At 38.7% G+C, this 21,362-nt stretch overlaps 1 protein-coding gene and 1 long non-coding RNA gene across 11 annotated transcripts in view; one reads left to right on the top strand and one right to left on the bottom strand.

Moving 5' to 3' along the window:
• TENM3 (teneurin transmembrane protein 3) overlaps nucleotides 1–21,362 on the bottom strand; it is a 437,496-nt gene that overhangs the window by 272,820 nt on the left and 143,314 nt on the right. The window lies entirely within an intron of this gene.
• On the top strand, nucleotides 11,442–21,206 carry LOC308060598. The gene is made up of 2 exons (XR_013926808.1): nucleotides 11,442–13,823; nucleotides 15,626–21,206. It is a non-coding gene; the product is annotated as an uncharacterized lncRNA (long non-coding RNA).

Here is a 21,362-nt window from a genome sequence, read left to right as displayed (position 1 = left end):
TTTTTCACTACAGGGTCTTCAGTTATCTAAACCCAAGTAATATGTACAACATTAAATCTGTGTGGTTGTAAAATCTGATTGCAGTCTCTTACACAAAACATAGCAATCTTGTCCTATGGGAAAAATAATAAAATACAATGTTGTTGAACATTTATAAATGACCTTTCCATTCATAAAAAGCTAGGGGTCTCAGAGGAATCTTGCAATAAACTTGTATATGAGTTTATCTATAATCCATCATGAGGAAAAAAGACCCCAAAATAAAACCCTTATTGCTGGGAGAGTACTTTACTAATCTATTCCAAATCCAGTGAAGCAGAAGCCTGCATGCTCTAGCTGTCATATTTCGCTCCACTAGAACAGCAAGCTGCCCGTCACGGGTCACATACATTGCTTATCAACAGAGGAGTGTTAGGTCACTTTTTTTTTTTTTAATATATACACATATATAAAAAAAAATAGAAATAAATACATCAGAGGTCTAATCTCCAGGCCAGAGATGCTTTTCATGTCCAAAGTTGCACTTTGAATTTTATGCCAATCTAAGAGACAAAAATGAAACAATTAAAATAAGGCTAGTGAGTATGTGATAATGGGGTTATTAAGTTTATGGTGCTAAAAATAAATGTAGACAAAGGAAATGGGCAGATTAAATCACTTTGTAAGCAGAAAAATCAACATTTATGTGAAAGTTGGTTTTAAAATAAGGAAAACCACTCCAGCCAACTTTTCATGTAATTGGTGATTTTATCGCTCTGTATATTTAAGACTGTAACATGCTATTTTTCTCACTTGCTATTTCATCTGCAAGCCCAGAAGAAACATTCTCACAAAACAAACCAACCAACCAACCCACCCAAAGAATTTCATGATAATTTGTGGTGTCTACACCATAACACCTATGAAACAAATTATGGGCAATCTATGTTTCAGGGCAGTATGTATACAGGGTGCACGTGTAGCTATCTAAGAATGTCCTCATGAGGGATCTAAGTGTATCAGAAGATACTAAAAAAATATATATATTTCAAACATCAAGGAGAAATTTTTCTTTTGGATCTGAATTACTACATATTCTGAAGTTGATTTTTATCTGTAATTCTCCACGATGATAGGTGGACAGTATCAAAAATGAGTCTGTAGCATAAATACTGGAACAGACTCTTGATCCCCCAAAAGAATCTTTTGCTCATACTTCATGTCGATTTTGATGGTATTATGATGTCAACAACAGCCAAATGCACTAAAATATTCCTTTGGTACAAGCAAGGATTTTAGCTAAAGGAAAAAAAAAGTCCTAATAATACATATATATATTTAATTTGATGCTCAAGACTATTTGGGATTCTAGTAACAAATTTTTTAATATAGTCACTTCACTTATCATCAAATTCAGAGGAAACAGGGTGACAATTTTTCATAACTATGACAAGTATTCACATCCATGTAAAAGTTACTTTTTCAAATACATATATGACCAGCCATAGAGCATTTTGTACGTGCTATTTTCCAGTAAAAAACATTGCCAAGTAGGCTTTCATTATACTGGCACTGTAAGTAAACAAACACATTAGCAGTTTAAAGCAAAATGTAAAAGGTGTTGTATACACCAAAAATGGTTTACTGGCATTAGGAAAAAACGTTGAATACCAATAAACTTCAACTCTCAATTCAACTCACTCAATTCAACGAATATTTGAAGTTTAAACTGACCATCTTAATACATTTGAAGAATCACTTACATGACAAAACTGCAAGGAAAGCAACAGCCTTGTTAGCTAGCCTGAGTATTTACAGCTTTAGTACATGAGCAGTAGCTGTATGTATGTAGTAAGCATTTCCAGATGAGATTCTGGCAAGCAGGGGATCAGAATTCATACATCCTAATATTTATGTAAGTGCAACACGGTAAAAAGCACTAATTTAAGAACTCGACCTAGCATATACTTTTCATACTTAAGACCGCAACCCAAATTAATGGTTGAGAATAAGCGTTAGAAACAATTTTGCCCTAACAACTCTAGTCAGCCAGTTTCACTAAGCTCATCTATTTCACAAGTCAGTAACTTCTGTTTTGAGAAGTGCACCAGGGATACGCTTCACTTTACGGACACACGCGGTATCATCCATGGACAAGCTAACGAGAGGATCGTTCTTAAACTTTTTATATGGTACAAGAGTGATTCAGAATCAAATCCTCCAGAAGAAAGTGCTTGAAACCAGATCTCTGACTTCCAAGAAATGTGCTCTCACAGACTAGCGCACTGGATGTCTTTGGGCAGGTCTCTGTCAGCCCTCTTTTTTAAAACAGTTCTTCCTTGCATATGTAAATTTTAGTCAGCTGTGGGACTTGTACCAGAGTCCTCTATATCCTGGAAGACTGAAAGAACTACTGAGACTCCAGAAGTCTCCAATATTCCTTGTGAGATGGGATACCTGGGAAATAATTTTAGAAAGAGAGAGGTTTAATGCATAAGTGTATCAGATACAGGTATGTACGTAAGTAACCCAATCGTCTGTAGTCAGTTTTGGAGAATGCCAAAAGACTGCATCACAGAGGACGTTTCCTTCGAATTTTGGAAGAAAGCATAGACATTCTTGGAGCACGTCAAATCCGAAGAAGAAACTGAATGTTCAGGTGACACCTTACAGCCCAGGGTGCACGTTCTTTCCTCGGTATTACTTCTGCAACACCTCCTTCTTTGGCACTTGCTTGGCTACGTGAGTGATGCTGCAAAATTGCTCAGTCTTTTGTGACTATCAGCCTAAGACATCTGTACGGGCAGTGTAATCAATACACCATTAGGAAATGTAGGCACCTGACCCAAGGCTTTTAGTTTCACGCAATGACAGAGCATCCACAAGTCAGATTCAGGACTGAGACTGGATCTCAATTTTGTCCCAACTCATATTTAATCATTAGATGCAATTTTGAAAAGCAAAACTGCATTTTTTACCTCTGGAGACACTTCTCACTTGCTGAAGTTAATCATGTGCTTTTGAAATCCAGAGGCTTTCTCCTGGCTCGCAGACAGATTTAACAAAAAACCTCTGTAACATACAAAATACAATGCCAATTTAGAAATCTTTTGTAAAACAGCACTAAAGCTAAGAATCAACAGCAACTCATTTCCTTCCTTTAGCTGGTCCATACTACAATCATTGTGCTAGTTACAAAACCTGCAAACGCACCGACCTACTTCAACGGCTGTGCTGCTTTTCACATGCTGTATACAACATTCTCTGAAAATACAGAAGGTGTGTACACAGTTTGTACAGGTGACGATCATTAGAGGCAAAATTCTCTTGCTCCTTTCACCAGTGCAGAAAGCCAAAAGCTTTGCACAGCCTGTGCTTGCTCACTGACTGTAAGAGGACAGCGGTACGGCAAAGGTCTGCAAGGGATCCTGCACCTTCCCGGGGGCTCTGGAGCACAGCACAGCCCTGCAGCGGGGCAGAGGAGCCCTTCTGAGGGAAGCCAGAGGCACTGAAACATGAAGCGTTTCTCTAGCTGAAAAGTATAATGGCACAACCGTTACCGTAAACCAGGTGTGTGCTGAATATGCAGGCTATGATCTTCTCTCTGGGGGAGAATCCTCCCTCTTACCCCATCCTTGTTCCTTACAGACCAGCTTCGCGTGAGGAGCCACGAATTTCAATCTGAAAGTTGGAAATTCTTCTCACTAGGCTTTTAACGGGTTAATTTAAAATATGCATCTGCTTTCAATTCCACACTCCCTCCTAGGATGTTGAGTACATGCCAAGCATTTATCCATTTGTTTCAGAAGTGTCATATCAAGAATAAATCGATGTGTTAAGAATTGCCTGATAATGTTGTTGTGGGATTAATTTTACAGAATAGATCACTGGCACGACTACCTTTGGCATTCTGTGTGCACATTGTTCCATTTTAAGCATGAAAAGGCTCCTAATGCCAAAGTAGAAGAGCCATATATCGAATGATCTGCCACCATTCAATATTTAATCCTGCAATTGAAGCCACTAAAGGGATACACCAAAGTAACAAGATGAATGAATTGTGACCTTAAACTTGCAAAAAGACAACCCAAACAATTTATCTTTCTGGCCTGTAGTGTATCCTGTGGCCAATACTCCTATCACTTATCCGCAGTTTGGGATCTGTAGACTGATCAATGCAACATTAGCAAAGTACCTGAGAAGACAGCTTAGGAATTCAGACAATCCGCTGTATATGCTTTAAGAATATTCTGGGTCAATTTGGATTATCTGTAGCTGAAAATAAAGGCTCCTTAATGAAAAATCAATTCCATTTTCACAAATGCATTTCTAAACAACAGTGGCAAGGTGACTAGAAATAAAGCTTTTACTAATCAACAAAACACAAATAAAATACTCTGCAAATTAGATCAGCCCAAATAAACCATCAGATTGATGCAATTTTAAGACTTGCTAAGAGATTATTTTGCAATTTAATTTTCAAAATAGATGTATTGCTGCTTCCTTACAAAAGAAAAAAATATCAATATAATAAGCATGCAGATTCCAAGATGGATGGGGCTGAAGGCTATTAAGGCCTCAGAGAGCACCAACTAAGCAGATCCAAATATTTTGCTCATGCCCTCTGTCACAGCCAAATGATTTTTCAAACTACACGCTAGGGTTGACATAGTAGCCCTAGCTAAACTCCTATACTAACAAATATTCCACGATGCACTGTGCTTGGAGACACACAGAAAATATTCAACAACTTCAATCATCTATTTACCTGCTAAGAGTAAATTCCCCAATCAAGAGAGAAAACATATAGCCATGCTTGACTTTAAGTACAATTTTCTGTCCGTTTATTTCACAGAACCTAACTGTGCTTTGGAAATGAGCATCCCTACCTAGAAACAATACTTTTCTTGACTAAGACTATAGCTGTTTATTAACAAGGTGTCAGTAGTATTTATTAGCCAGTATAAGACACAAATTCCAACCAGTCTCATCAAGGAAATGTTCTGAGATCCCTTAACATAAAAGCTGGTCACAAAACCCCTGGTATTTGGATACTACCACAGGCACTCTATCCATCCTGTCTCAGTAGATTAACTGAAATAATTAAAAAAAATAATATCTAGCAAACAGATCTTAAACAGAGCTTCTAAATTTGTGATTTTACAACAGTATTTTCTCTCTCTTAGTAATTCTTGTGCAGTGAACTGATGATTTTTTTTTATCTGAAACTGATCTGGTAGCCGAGTAGGTAAGCCATGCAGCCCAGAGGTGGCTGCACTTGACTGATTAACATGAAAATTTTATTTCTTTTTCATGAGTGAATTTCATTTCTGCCCACTTACAGATCAATGGATCAGAAATGAAGAGAATTAAGCATGCCTAAATCAAAACAGAATGTTATTAAAAATGACAAAACAAGAACAATTTCTTTGGTTTATAGTATTGTGATGCTGCAACATAAATAAGAAGGGACCAAATTATGTTGTTCAGCATATACTGATCATTCCCACAAGAGACAACGAGAATAGTATACGTAGACATATCCAGACATAACATATTAGTTAATGCTTACAGAAGTGGATTTTTTGTTTTAAAATGAGTGCAGAAGTGCTTCATTATTGATACTAATTTTCTGTAGGTGATACAACAAACTGAGGGAAAAATTAGTTTCTTAAGGAAATGTATCATCTACTTCTATAAAATTGTCTCCACAACATCACATCTCTAAGGAGCTCAGGTAAGCAACATCAAGGTAGGAACATGATCTAAAGTCTACTGAATTAATGGAAGTCTTCTACTGAATAAAGTAGGCTTGATTCATCACCCTTGCAAAGCCAAGTGAGAGAGTCCTTTCTTCTCACTAAGATTTTTGGCTTTTCTAAGCTAAACTTTTTGTGCATAGGTAAATACATAGCAAACATGCTTTTTGTTTAGTAAGACATACTTTTCAAGTAGCAAAGCTACTGAAGCAAGCAGCGACTCCAGAAAAAAAAAAAAAAAAAAAAAAAAAAAAAAAAAAAGTATTTCCTCTTTATTTTTAAAAACACACCCACATTGGAGAGTAATCATTCACTATTTCCATCCTTTTTTTTTGTCTGTCCAACAATTGCCCTGGAAAGTTAATCACTGATCAGCCAGCAGTTCCTGTCATAGTTCAGTCTCTACTGTACATCCACATTTTTTTCATTTTAATATGGCCCATTCAAAGAAGGGAAAATAAGTAACTACTGCTTTCTTTCTAAGGCTCAAAACAAAAACTCGCCTCAAGTTAAAAATTACTTCATGTCCACAAAGGAATGAGCTCTTCCACTATGTTACCAAGTTTATATATGGCTTTTTGGATATATAGTAGTGAGACAGGTGCTTGCAGGTGGAGTCTCGTCTGAAGTAATGTTTGCCCCAACAGCGTTAGAAGTCTATTTAAAAAAAAAAAAATAAAAAGCTGGCTTGTAAACTTCATTCACAAAAAAAGGAGATTGTTGAGTTTTGAACACAAACACCACCACATGAATGAGTAACGGTATCTTTTACAGTTTTGTATTTTCATTTGGGTGTCTGTAAAGCAAATTGTCAGTTTGGAAACTGTGGGAACCCACAGAGATACAATCTAAATTAAAAAAAAAAAAAAAAAAAAATGAACTTAATTCATTTTGAAGAGGCATTGCAAAACTCTTAATCACACTTCGATAATTTCTATGCTGCATTTGTTGCCTCTACAAAGAATAAAATCTCTTCGTAGCTGCCAATGCTATACACTGTTTATAGATATGCATCCTCCAACCAGATCTGTTCTCTCGGGTGAGTCTCCATCGCAGCTGCATCAGTGAAACACCACTGTGAACACCTTTGGGAAAGCAATGAAGGGAGGAGCCTGGAGATGTACTTAAGGTTACCTAATGATGGTAATTTACAAGCAAGACCAGGACAGACCAGGGTACAATTCACTAATCCAAAACTACATTAAATTTGCCAGAGCCAAGAGTGTCTAAATCAGCATTTTCATTACTAAACAGAACGGTAAGCACATATAAGGCTCCCAGCAGTTGCATCAGAAACTGTCATTTCCACAGAGCCTCTTCTCATATTCGAGCTACGCTTCAAACCTCCACTGGAAAACCTAAGCCTATTCAGAGAATGCCTCTCAACTGCAAGCCTTGTTTGCTTGCTTCATCTAAAGGAAATAATGTATCATTCTTTACATTAGGAACCAATTCTGTTGGATGATACCCATCAGGCTTGGTCTGCTCTCTTCCTGATATGAAAAGCTTTCACAGTGCTCTCAGCCTCCGCGGAGACTAAGTGCTGCTGAACAGATGAAAAATAATTCATGTTATCACATCCTGATGCTCAAACCAGCATAAAGTCTGCAAGCGCCATATAATCATTATCTCAGCTTTTTAGTAATGAAGCATTGGGTGATTTCACAGAAACAAAAGCAGTAACATCGCATGTGAAAATCCGCAGGGCATCGTCCCTAAACTTACAGGATACAGACACAGAGTAAACGCTGGAGCTGGAAAGCACAGTCACATCAGGATGAACTTCTAGCAGTTTATTCTACCACACATATGCAGGCATTCAGATATTCTTTGACTGATTTCCAAAAACCCAAACAGCCCATTTCTTTTGGTTCTTCTGCAGGAGGATTGTCCCCTTGCTCCCCAATACTTACTGTTCCCTCCATGGAAATTACATGGATCCTGACAGAAAAAAAAAAGAGAGGAGGCACCAAACATTATGAAAGTTTCTAGCTGGCAATCTGTTGTTTGTTTTTTTTTAAAAAAAACCCAAATGTATAAAGAATGAAATGAAACCGTATGTAAAGGCAGTCCCTGATGCCTCTGTCCAAATCAGTATTTTATTGCTAAATTGAAGGAGCATCCCAAATAGCAAAATTTTTATTTGAAGTAGAAAAGTTTCTTCATTTAAAGCCTCTCTTCTTAATAGCTTACTATTCGTATTAATTTTCAGTAGTAGAGACAATATTTTAAACATACAGTACTTCTGTAAGCTCAAACAAAGGAAGTAGAGGAAGTCTGTCTTCTCTCCATTGTATTGTTCTACCAAGCAACCCCCTTATGACCTCTTTTTTTCTGGGGTCTTTATGTTATATATGTAAACAAAATTATTAATTTCTTTAAATACAGCACTATACTGATTTTATAACTGAGCAATAAATATTGCAGAGACCCTATAACAACATTCTATAGTTCTGTGTCATAACTCTTACTCATAAATATGTAACAGAAAATAGGGACTGCTATTTAAATGGGTATCATAAATCCATATGCTCAGGCAAGTCTGCATTATGCTTTGGTTTTCCAGGAGCGGACAGCAGAGATTAAAGAAACAAGTGTGAAAATGATCCATTTTTAGTCATTTTCATTGTATTTATTCAGGGACCAGAAGACAGAATTTGATTTCTCTTAGCCAGGAAATGCTGAAGAAATACAACTGTTTCTTCCTCATCTTACTCTAGAGTTGTGGAGCAGGTGGCCTTTGGGGGATTTAACAGCTTGGCAGACGCCTGCACTAACATATTACAAAGTCACGGAAAATGGACAAGAACATTTCCTGAATTTGAACGGAAAGAGCTGATACATGTACACACCGCAAACTGAGATTGAGATTAGAGAAGGCTGATAGTAGCAGTAGGTTGAAAAAAATATCAGTAGCTAAAAATGCATATAAACAGGAAAATACTTTGCCGTTATACTGGTAATCATTATTTTGGAGGAGGGCATGGTGTTAAGAAGCTCAAAACATGTTTCAGCCCTGATTGCAAAAGCAGAACTTTTTTCCTTTCATAACAAGGTAAACCAATGACAAATTCTCAGAGGAGTCCTCAGTCAAAAAAACAAAACAAAACACCAAAAATAAAGGAAAAAAAGAAAGAAAAAGCTGTGGCTTTCTTAAAGACTGTGCTTCTGTTAACTTCTATGTATTTACACTTCTCAGTGACTCAACAACATCACACAGATAAAGCCCAAAGGAAATGTAGCAGTTAATAAATTATTAAGCTGTTCTCCTTTAAAAACATCAGCACTGGGCAGTACAAAGGCTTGGCATGCCATGTCAGATGCAAAAGGATCTGCAAAGCTGAAAGAGTTCTCGGGGCTGGGGAACAGCTGGCTCTGCAGATCCCAAGGCCCACCTGGGATCCACTTACTACGGCCTGTCATTCTCGCCGAGTTTAATGCTTACACAGTCAATGAAACATTAGATGAAGCTAAAGGATACATCCCCAAAGATTCTGACTTATGCTTTGGGAAATGACCTTTAAGCAGTCACCTTCCAATAGAAAATTAAACTACAGCTCCCTGCATCTGCAAAAATACCTCGATGTTTGCGATGTGTTTTTAATGGCATTACAGTCGGTACTCTTTCTACTAAACTACCGTATACATGCATGTATTTGTTTGGGTTTTCTTTGCATTTTGTATTTTCGTACCTTAACACACCAGAAATTGGTTCTAAAGTGATTAATTCAAAAGTACTGCAACCAGCGTTTTTTCAGTGACAACTCAAAGGCCAGAAATTCATTTAGCTTGTTTTAAACATCAAACTTGCATTGCCTGTGGAAGCATTTTCTTAACTCTTTATGAGTAAAACAACCAAACACATTCTCTTATTTTATTAAAAGAACAAGAGCCTGGTTTTGGTGGCTACTATCATGACTGAGAAATATCATAAACAAATATGATCCTTTTCATGACCTTGATAAAGAAAATTTCTTTATTAGGAATAGGCCGGAGTGAAAACTATGTGTATGATACGGGAAGAAGTGTATGTTTGTGAAATGACATGGGAAAAAGCAGCCAAAAAAATGCAAACAAGCTAGAAACATACAGAGCAGAACAACTGAAAATCAAATCTTAACATTGTATTTGCAACAGACCTATCTCTTGTCTGTTGCATGCCTAATGTTATTTTGGGGGGGGGTGATGGTGGATAATTTTTTTTATAATACTGGAATTTCAGAGAAAGCTCTCAGTTAAAAAGCTGAAAAGTCGTTGGCCATACTGCAATCACAACCCCTGACCCCCAAACCAAATTGAGTTTAGCATTCCCCCTCCACCTGTTATTTCTCAGCTTGGATACGATGCACAGGCTTCCAAATTTTGATTGCTTAGCAACTACTACCAGAGGAAAAAGCAGTTTGTCACACCCTGACAACGCCAGCAGCAGCACACGTTCTCATGCAGGACAAGATCTATGTCAAGCCCCAACTCCTCCCATTACAAGGAAATGACTGCAATAATAATTTTAACAGTGTTTAGTATTTAAAATTTTGTAAGCGGTGCAAACCAAACCTATTAGAAATACTGTTCTAATAACTATATATTCAGAAGTTAAAGCTTTAATATGTTTATTTGCCTTCCAAATTTTACTCAACCCTATGACAGTTCCATTCCATCACTCTTAAAATTGCATTTAATTCTATTTGAAAGAGGGCTGTCACTATTATAAGAAAATATATGGAAGATAGTGGATCAAAACTTCGAACCACTACAAGTTTTGAGACTTTGACATAATCCCTGCCTGAATTACAGTATGTGTGAACACAAGACGAACTTGAAGCCACTTGATACCAAAGAGTAATTTAAATTTTCTGTGCATTTTTTCAGAGGTAAGAAAGTTTTATGACATTCCAATGTCTGTCTGCAAATCTTTGCAGGAAAAGTAGAAGAATAATTTCTGCAGGTGGGTTTGGAATAAACTTATGAAACTAAAATAGCTTCACTGATACTAATTAATATTTCCAGTTTTAAAGCTAGATGCTCCTAATTTTGTAAGGACTACAAAAAAATACTATCAGTACACTATAATCCATAGCAAAGCCACTTGAACATGTTTTAACTCTATATCCCTGAATGCTGAAGAATTCACCAAACTAATTTCTAAGCTTCAAAATGGTGTGTGATGCCACCACTGTTCTTTGAGAGGTGAAAGAATGCGCACATTTGACTACAGCAGAGAGCGCCCGTGTTATTCCCATATTCTGTGCTGTGCATAACATCTGTGGCCCTGATAATATATAGGCTGAATTAGGAAAAAAAGGCAAATACACACCCCCCTTCCAAGTAACCAATTATAAGAAGAGTTGTATTGGACTCTATGATTTTCCTTCTTCATCTTTTGCCACTTTCAGTCTTTCCAACAGTTATACTTCAATGACATTTTTGCTTCAAAATAGCCTTGTTTTCTTCAGTATCAGTACCACCTGAACCCTTTCTTTCCCCCACAGCTTTCTCAGTTTTGCTCTCAGTGGCGGCTGGCGTGAGGAGGATGGTTGTGGTCCATTTGTTTGGGTTTGCTGCACTGTGTTAACCAGGGTTTATTCAACTCCTCTAGTATAATTCATGAAAATCACATTTTTCCAAGCAAACTGTGGAGAAACTTTCTGTCCATTTAAGAATAATTAGATGGTTTGTACTGGGGGGGAGGGGGGGGGGGGGGGGGGCGGGTAAAGGCCTATTTCTTTTAAACTGACTTAAGATCTTGGTAGTCTAGACTTGCAATTAAACTTAGGTGTAATACTTAACCTTTCCTTTGTAGTGAAAGGAAGGTTAGGAGCAAATCACCTAACACAACCTGGGCATCTACTGATGCCCCAAAGTACTTGAACCACATTCCATAGTTCCTCTCCGTCAATCAGGAAGGGGATAAAGACACAGGCTCCATTCAGACAAATTCTTCCTGTGCTAACTTTGACAAATAAGACTGACACTGGCACATTTATGAATTTATACAAGAATTTATGCTTGTAAAATACTCCTCTATGTGAAATCTTAAAAATCAGTGATTTCTTTGAAGTAAGACAAAGCGATGTGGCGATAAACACAAGAATAAAACAGCTGACAAAAATCTAATCACCAAAAAAATCACGTCTGTTTTTCAGTAAGGATTGAGTATATAAAGATCCCAGTTCATTGAATACTCATCTAAAGAAAAAAAAAAAGTTGGGAAAAGAAAAAAAAGGAGGGCTGGGGAAGTGATTACCTTCAAACAAGATGTGCTGAAGAATACAGAAATGACAGAAACCTGCAGGGAGATGAATCCCACCTATACCAATACTTTAAGTCGAACAGAATTCACTGATCTGCTTCAATGCATTTGGAAAGCATTAGTTAAGTAGATTAAGTAGAAACACTTTTCAGAGGGACTGTGCTAATACAGACAAGATCTCAGGGAGCTAGGAAAGCACGATAGTGCAGAGATGCTGTGAGAGAATGAGACGTGGTATTTAGAATTACGGAAACATGGAAAAAATGGAAAAAGCAACGTAAAAAATTGCAAGTGGTATCAAACACACATCACCTTTACTGACAACACCTTAAAGCTTAAAACCAAAGAAAACACAGACTGCTCTTACACTAACATATTCCTCAAGAGGAAGAATAAAGGGGGTAAAGAAAACACTCTGCTGCTTTTATTTTCAAGATAGTTTCACTACAACCCTAATAACACTATTTCTTAAGGGAATCAGGAAATGCACAAGATCTATTTGTATGTTTGTATATAATAATATATGAAAACATATTTCAAGACAACATAATACCTGCATCTTCTCAATATACCTTTTCCAGCCTCAATATGTCAATTAAAGAGCAGTTTATCCTTTCAACAGGCAAGATTATTTGTTACGGAAGTGATTACTACACATTTTACTGACAATTTTTGAAGAGACACTTCATGTTTCAGAAGCTGGGTACGAAGTGTATATTGTGTGGTAAATTTGTAGCAGATTTAAGTGGCATGAAAAAAAAGTATTCACTTAACTGCCGAACTTTACATTTTGAGGTCTTAACTGGGGTTATGCCATGTCCCTTATGCACACTAGTCCTAAATTACATAGCACGGGCCCTGAGACGCTCAGCCAATTCCCCTACCTGCACCTCACTCCTAGTTTGATCTTGTCTTCTCTGCGTTATATATCTTACTGTTCTCACCCTATGGGCCAAAAGAGACTCATTATCCACCTGAAAAGCGAAAAAACACAGCACACATCTAAATCTTAAACTGATATTTGCATGTCCTTGTTATTTCAACAGGAGCTATGCAAATTCATTTCAAGGATACAGTTAGAGTTTGAGCTTTCAGCACATCTGACATTACATCTCCCGCGTTCCGTGGAAGTGAACCAGGCTGGCAAAAGAAGAGCTGCTTTAAGCCTCCGACCACTTGCAAACTTCTCTTCTAATTTACCTCTGCTGCAAAACACATAGTGTATGCTTATAACCAAAGCAGTAATTCTCAGTCTATGTGTTGTCATCATAAATGACCACACTGTCCAATTTTCAGTCCAATTACTGTCCGCCTACTGGCTACCAAAACCATCCTGCTGCTAAGAAGTTGCAGGAATATACTTCAAAACCTTGCAGTGATTTTCACTGATTTTTCTTTTTTTTTTTTTTTTTTTTTTTTTTTTTAATTTTTATTGGTGATGAGTGGGTAGATCTCAGCTAAAATAAATCATTTCCCATTACCTCATAAAGCCCACACGTTTCATCCAAGAATGAGACACTAAAGTCTTCACATTTATCTTCACATGCGCCATCCACCTGTCCATGTACTACTTGACAAGCAATTCTTAACTCCTTAGCTGAAAAGCACAATACTCCTAACTACTTACAAGCTTGCTTTCCCTGTAACAAATGCCTTGACTGACATCCTCAAGAAAGAAATCTGGGTTAAGCCCCAATTAGTAAACCAGTCTTTACATTTCTGCTGCGCAGCTGAAGAAGAGCCAATACCATCATCTCCTTCGTCGAGAAGTTGCTAAATTGTGACACCTTCAAGAAAAAAAGTATGAAGCACTTCAAAACCCACAAGATAAAAAGGTATGAAACAGAAAAGCTACGTTTGTCATGACGCAAATTTGGGAAGGGAATTTATAAAGTTAAACAAACCACCACCCGGCAGCATTTCTGATGAATTCTCTTCTCCTACTTTGTTTGCACCCTGGCTTCCCAGCACTCACCCCACTGCCCCTGCCTCCGTACGGGATTTTCTGACCTGAAAGAGACATGCTATTTAGAGATGTAACTCATGGAACATGTGCCAGGACTTACACAAGCCAGATTACAGGAACATAGATGGGGAGAGGAATGAGAATGCAAGGCCGAAGTAGGGGACCGGAACATTTTAAGGGCTTTTCACTTGCTCTAAGACTCTGCTACAGGATCCTATGCACCAAATGCATCAGCCAAAGCATTACAGTGCTATAAGATGTTCCAGCACTATTTTCCTGTACAGGGGATACATAAACAATGGCAGAGAAACCTTACTGAGGGAATCAGTCTCCCACTGAAATCATGAGACCCGACAGGCCTGATGCTCATGCCAAAAGAGACCAGGGGAAAATGAAGGCATTTCTTCACTTTGAACTTCTTGTAAGGTTTCCAGGAGGTACGTGAATGCTACAGAGTTATTATAATGCCTTTTCAGGGCAAATAGCCTTTGCACAGTAACACGAAGCAATCAAAAGCATGCAGATTCTTTATGTTGGAGGAAGAGTTCAGGTATAATTAGCATGTAGTACGTAGAATTTCAGGCACATGTTTTACAGAGAATTATATAGACTATATTGAGTAGCGAGTGCAAATAATTCTTAATGGATGACAAAGCCTCTGTACCTTAATTCTGACCTTCAGAATTACACTGAACACATTTTAAAGGGTATTATAGCTACAATGCAGCTACTGAGTCTGAGTTCATGCCTTATGTAAGTTAATTTTTGATACATGACTAACAACTATAGCATAATACAATACTGCAAATAAATTGAATGCAAAGTTCTTATTCCAATTCTTCATTAAAATGAGAATCATCAACTTCCTTATCTTAAAAACACACCCAAGTTTCTTCCTTTGTTCAAAGACCACCCAGACTTTGAACTTCTCTCACCTCAGGTCTGAATCCACCCCATCCCTGCTGAGCTCTTCCATAACTACAAGGCACAAACGTCAGCCCCCACACTTTGCCAATGCTCCAAACCACCCAGCAGCATTTCCAATTAATTCCCTCCTCCTGCTTTGTTTGCACCCCAGCTTCTCAGCACTCATCCCACTGCTCCTGCCCCCAAAGGGGATTTTTTGAATGGCAGCTGGGGTGAAAAAGCACTGGAAAGAAGGTGTGCTGTGGTCAAGAGAGCATGATTGCAGTCCAGGTAGCGATTCTTGCTCTAGCACGTTCTTTGTCTTCACATTTCTTTGTGTTCCCCCTTCCAAAGAAGGAAAGGTGGAGGAAAGTTTCTGATTTAGGTAACTGAAGACTGATGCTCATTTCTTAGCATCAAATACAAAAAAAAAATTGTACTTGTCACTAGAATCCTGTAAAACACTTGCTGGTCTGGGGTTATTTTTTGTCATGCTAATATAAAACTTTGGGCTCGAATTTGAAATGCAGCACTTGGATGCCAAGAAACCTGGCAAATTCTCAAACTAGCAGGTGTTTGAGAAGACAAAGAAATTATCAAAACAACTCTCGACAGTCCAGCTTGCAAAAGCATTAAAAATAACAGATATGCATTGTTATTAAATACTATTTAAGACCAGCTAAGCAAGTGAGATAAGTGGATGATACCAGACGTTTTATTTTTGTCAGCTTCCAAAATGCAACTTTTCTTTTTCATTGTTTATAGCAATCTGCGGGGACCACAGATTCACAGGAACGAACGAGACAGTGAGAAGGATTATCCATTCTTAATAGAACACGAACATGTTCTTAAAACCTCTGGGAGACAGACTTCACAGCCTTCCCAAGACATCTCAACCTGTGCTTAGCTACCCTAGTGCCAAAATAAAATCTCTCTCACAACAATTAGCACATTGTTTCTTGACCTGCTGACAGAATGACATGCAAAGTTGTTCCCGGCTCCTTACCATCAGTCTGTACATACCTGAAAATGTATGAAGTCTTTCCATCATTTTCCCTTCTTCAGAAAATGTCCAGTTCAGCCATCGTTTCTTCAGAGGACGTGCTCTCCACTTTAGATTCCAGCTAATTCTGTTGGTTTGTTGTTTTTTTTTTCAAATGGTCTTGGGTCCAAAACTTTATTGATTTGTGAATCCCAGTAGTAGGCAGTTATATAGATAAGGCCTTAGGAGTGCTGAGGGATGCTGAAGGAATAATTTTATGACTATTTCATATAACACTCATGCTCATGTCCCAGTGGATCGGTTGTTTGGTTTTTTTCTTTCCCTTCACAAAATTATTTGTTGATTCACACCCTGTGAACAATCCCTTGCCATACTTAGCTCCTTTCCTACAGAACTTCCTCCAGCCAAGTGGTTCTCCCATCTTGGAGGTATGAATTAATTACTGCTGCTTCAGAATTGCACCTATTCATTCTCTTACTGAGTTGCAAATTATTAACTGAAGTTTTTTGCTCGCAGCTCCAGCATATGAAGATTGCAATGCTAATCCCTCCCACCAAAGTGTTTGTGGCTCCTCCCAGCCTGTTACTGTTAGCAAAAGTTAATAGAACTACTCCAAACATTTAAAACCTTTGTGAAAATATTGACCAGGAGTGGAACCAAGATCTTCACAAAGCCTTGGCCACTGGTTGTTTAGCCAGTAGACTGATCAGCCTTGCTCTGCCCACACAGCAGTCTATAATTCTGTTCTTGTTTTATTTGTGGTGTAACACCATGTGTAATGGAAGTGAAAGGCAATGGATATTCCCAAATTCCCAAAAATGTATGGCTCCATTTGCTAAGAAACAAACCAAAATATTCAGTCATTCATGGATTACATAAATTACACAAAACGCTCCTCTCGCTAGTGTGCCTAAAAATCGTAACGCTGATGTTTCTGTTTTTACTACGTGGAATACTCAAATTGACTGAAACCTTACACCAAGCCAAATTTATGAGAAGTCTGGTTTGTCTCCAAGCCTGTATTTTCAAAAAACTTCACACTGTTAATGAAGGTGCAAGTGATAACGGTGCACAACTCAAAATCGGTAAACAGACAAGGGTTGGAATTACACATCCTTACATGTAATGGAATCAGGTAGCTCCTGTTTTCACTGTTTGGTGACATTAATGCAGTAATACTGAGTAACTGCTGACAATTAGCCATAAGATGGAGCAGAGGTCTTGTAAGAAAATTACTCCCTGGTGGCAAAATATTGAAAATTCAATTACACTCTGTTTATTACAGGCTTACATTAGGAACTGCATTCATAATAAAGACCTTGATAATATACAAATTAATCGCAGCACAGGGGAGTGCTTAAGTAACTTTTTTACTCCTTGATGTATTCTTCAATATTAAGTTTTTAATATATGCATAGACATATTGAAATGCTTTCTGTAAAGCTTTTCAACTAAAATTCCTTAAATACAATAGCATGATACTTGAATATTGTTCTGAAGACAAGATAATTTCTATTACGGTTCTTTGAATTAAACAATGTGTAGATACCAATTTTTAATACCCTTCAGGTATTCTCCATATCTTAGGATTCATATTGAAGAGCGGCTGAGGGAACCGGGGGTGTTCAGCCTGGAGAGGGGGAGGCTCAGGGGGGCCCTTACTGCTCTCTACAACTGCCTGACAGGGGCTGTGGGCAGCTGGGGGTCGGTCTCTTCTCCCACGTAACAAGCAACAAGATAAGAGGAAACGGCCTCCGGTTACACCAGGGGAGGTTTAGGTTGGATATTAGGACAATTTTTTCACTGAAAGGGTGTTGAAGCATTGGAACAGGGATCAACACCCAAGGGAGGTGGCAGAATCACCATCCCTGGAGGTATTTAAAAAACATGTGGATGCGGTGCTTGGGGACCCGGTTTATGGCAGTGCTGGGTTAACGGTTGGACTTGAGGATCTCAAATGTCTTTTCCAACCTAAATAATTCTATGATTCTGTATTTGCGTTTCTATGAAGCATGCTATCATGCAACGGCCATATAGGCTACAGTCTGACAGTTTTTTGCACACAATCACATTTACATATGTGAGTATTTTTCTTTCCATTTAAGAAAAGCCAGGGACTTGAAGGTACGCATATCCAATGTCTGCAGATACTGCGGACTGGTTTGAAATAAGAATTAATAATCTAGTTCTTACTATTCAAGTTACAGCAATTGTACAAAACACTCCTCAGAAGAGTTGCTAGATGAAAATTCATGCTATGGCGATGTGTATCGGATACTGTTGAGTAATTTAGTTTCTGAATGAATTTAGTCAGCAGTTTGTTTGGCCTTTTAATAGTCTATTGCCTACTTTAAAGACTTCTAGTTGCAAGTTGTTCAGCACAAAGGCTTTAAGCTGATGTATTTCAAATCTAGCTATATGTTTACTGATTTTAATTGCATTTTGCCAGTGAAAGCAGCAAGACCTGTGATACTTCACTGATTCCAAAGTGGAACAAAATAAGTCCACTGTCTTCATATTTAACTTAATCTTGTATGCTACTTCAAAAATGCGAAACTTTAGAAAAAGCACTGAACACATGCACAGTATTGCACAAGTCAGCTGTCTCTAATTTTGTTTGAGAGAGTTTCCTAAGGAACTCTGGTACTGGAGTTTCATTACCAAACACCGCAAACGAAGACATGAAACTTGGTCCCTGCCTGACTAGGCTCTGTATTAGTGAAACTCTCTTTGGATCCAAATATTCTGCATCTTGCTTGTAAAATTCTTCCACTTTGTAGAAAAAATCCTCACGCTTTCTGCTTTGTAAAGGGATTCCCTGAATCTGCAAGGTACAGTAACTCTTAGTAGTGCTCAAGCTGCTGACATTCAAGAGAAGACCCAATGACCACATCAGGTGGGACCTTGGCTCTGCAAGAACATGCCCTGCATAGGACACAAGCTTGCACAGGAGGTAACCGGTGATAGCTCTGGTACTTGAAACAATAAGCCTGCAGCCTTGTCCCTGCTAAGCTTGGACGCTCCTCCGGCAATCAGGAAAGAAAAAACAAAAAAAAAAGCCCACAGAAATGAGTTTAGGATGACTAAAAAACAAAGGTATCTGGCAATAAAGCCAATTCACAATGAAGTAGAAATTATGAATTTGGTATTCTCTTCTGCGGCAAATGAATCTTTCAGAGGTACATCCCTCTGTCACACCACCTACACAAACCCCTTCAGCAGCCGCTCCCAAGTCATCGTTTAACTACTTTGAAAATGCCAGATCACTGCAGAACCCACGGAAATAGGGAGTTTATATGATAAGATCTCCTTGTGAGACAGACTGCTTCCTGGCAGAGACGAGATGAATGAATGTCACGTTCTTCTAGCTTTCAAGGGTGTTGTTTTTCAGGACTGACTCTCTGAAGGCAGGCACAAAAACGAGCTGCAGAACAACATTGTGTGGGACAGCACTGACAAATTTCAAAACCAGGAAGAAAGACTAGGTGATTTGATTTCATCCCAACATCACACCCCTTGTACCCACAAGTTACTCAGTCTGCCTGGTGTATTTGATGTGAATAGTTACAACAAGGAAAAGAAAGAAGAATCTCCACATGTTCATGGGATCAGCCATCAAGCCGGATCTTGCTTCGTGAATTTAGTCTGATCCGTAAAAATCAGTCTGTTCAGGTGGTACCTGGAAAGGCAGCACACAAACCCCAGCCAAACCTGTAGCTGTTATGAGTGAAGTTTTAAAAGCATCATTACATACGCACATAAGGTTTAAGATCTCCAGCTATCCACATCCTGCATTCATAGGACTACATTTTTAATTTTTTTTAATCAACTGATAGGTCACGGCTCCAACCAACTCTGTAATCTACAATAGTGTGAGCTGATATATTACTGCTTTCATGATATCCTAATTGATGCTGCAGGCTTTATGCGATTTCTGACGATGTCGATCTGCATATGGATTTGGTCCCTCCTCAAGCGTGCTTCCACAGCTGACAGATGTACAGCAATGCCTGGCTGTGTGGAAAACCTTTTCATTCACATGCTACAGGCCATGCAGTGAAATTGCAAATGGAATACTTCTTGCAGGCTTGGAAGGTGGCCAAACGACTTGCAAGTTCAAAAGCTGTGCACCAGAAGACTCTGAAGAATGAGAACACCAAAACGAGAAGGGCTAACCAGAAACCTATGGATCCCTTGAATCTCCTTCAGATGTAAACAACTGACAGGCTAAAGCCATCCTACATTTCAGAATAAGGAAATACTACAAACACAACCATTTTCTCTTGGGTTCTGCTTTGTCGTCATCTACAGCTCCTAAACAAAGAGAACAAGGCCCCTTCTCGTTACAGTAGACTCTGAGGAGGACCTGGGAAGGTACTGTGAAGAAAATACAGCATGGTAGACATCACGTCTAGCATGACGTCAGAGCAGAGAGCAGAGCAGAAGGCGGCAATGCTACGACTAGACAGGGCTGCTACCTGTGCTGTCAGTCCTGGCTTTGCTCTCCACAGTACCAACGACCAACTGTAGGGCAGAGATTTCCTTCCTCTACCACAGACAGACTAATCTGGGAGGGAGAGCAAACATGAATGAGCAGCAGCGATAGCACGTGACTGGTACATGTAACGGCAGGCGCTCCAGTTCCAGCTGCTGCTTCAGCTATCTCAGCCCTACACAGCTGCTAAGATGCAAACCATGTTGGACTTTCTGCCACCGCTGGAATTTCGAGGCATCTTCTCTTCCCTCAAACACTGCAGCAGTAAAGCTCCATCCGATGCCTCTGTGTGGCTGAACATGCTCCTTCCTCACACCCATCTATGATGCCCAAAGTACAAGCATCTGCCTCCGTTTCCAAGAATCAGCAGTTCCCTGTACTGTGCAAGAATGCAGTCTGGCTTGCCTGCCTGATGACAAACTGTTCCCATGGTTTTGGTGGGATAGGAGTGGGGTGGAGGAAAGGCCATTGCTTCATTTAGAGCTGATGAGATCGATACAGATACCTCCAGAAAGCTGATTCCACCTCCTCTCTCATGCTCTGTGCATCCTACTGGAAAACATCAAGCACCCTGAGCATGGCAGTATGTGCAGCTCTCCAAAACAGGAGATGGAGACACTTGTGCCCATTTTCTCAAAAGAAGAGAATTAATCTGTTACTGAATGGATAGAATTTGAAGCCTCAGGCTGAAGAGCCCTGAACAGCAGATAAGGAAAAACATAAAAAAAATGGTATTATAGAGGAGTGTGAAAAATGTCAGTACTTGATCTAAGAATACTGATATAATCAAAAATCCAAAAAATCAATTCAGGAAGTTCGTAGCAATTTAGCCAAAGCCTAGACAAGAATACTAGCTCAGCTGTAGTCTGCTATAATGGAAGGTGGCATGTAACCAAAAAAAGGGCGGTAATGTCTTCTCTGCTTTTTTACTCCTGTACAAGTAGATAAAGAACACATTTCCAATTTGATACACACTTTAAAAACATACAAAATTGCTTGCATTT

Source organism: Falco punctatus (genome assembly GCF_963210335.1).
Source record: "Falco punctatus genome assembly, chromosome: 1".
Classification (NCBI taxonomy): Eukaryota; Metazoa; Chordata; class Aves; order Falconiformes; family Falconidae; genus Falco; species Falco punctatus.
This window is presented reverse-complemented; position numbering and strand designations above follow the sequence as displayed.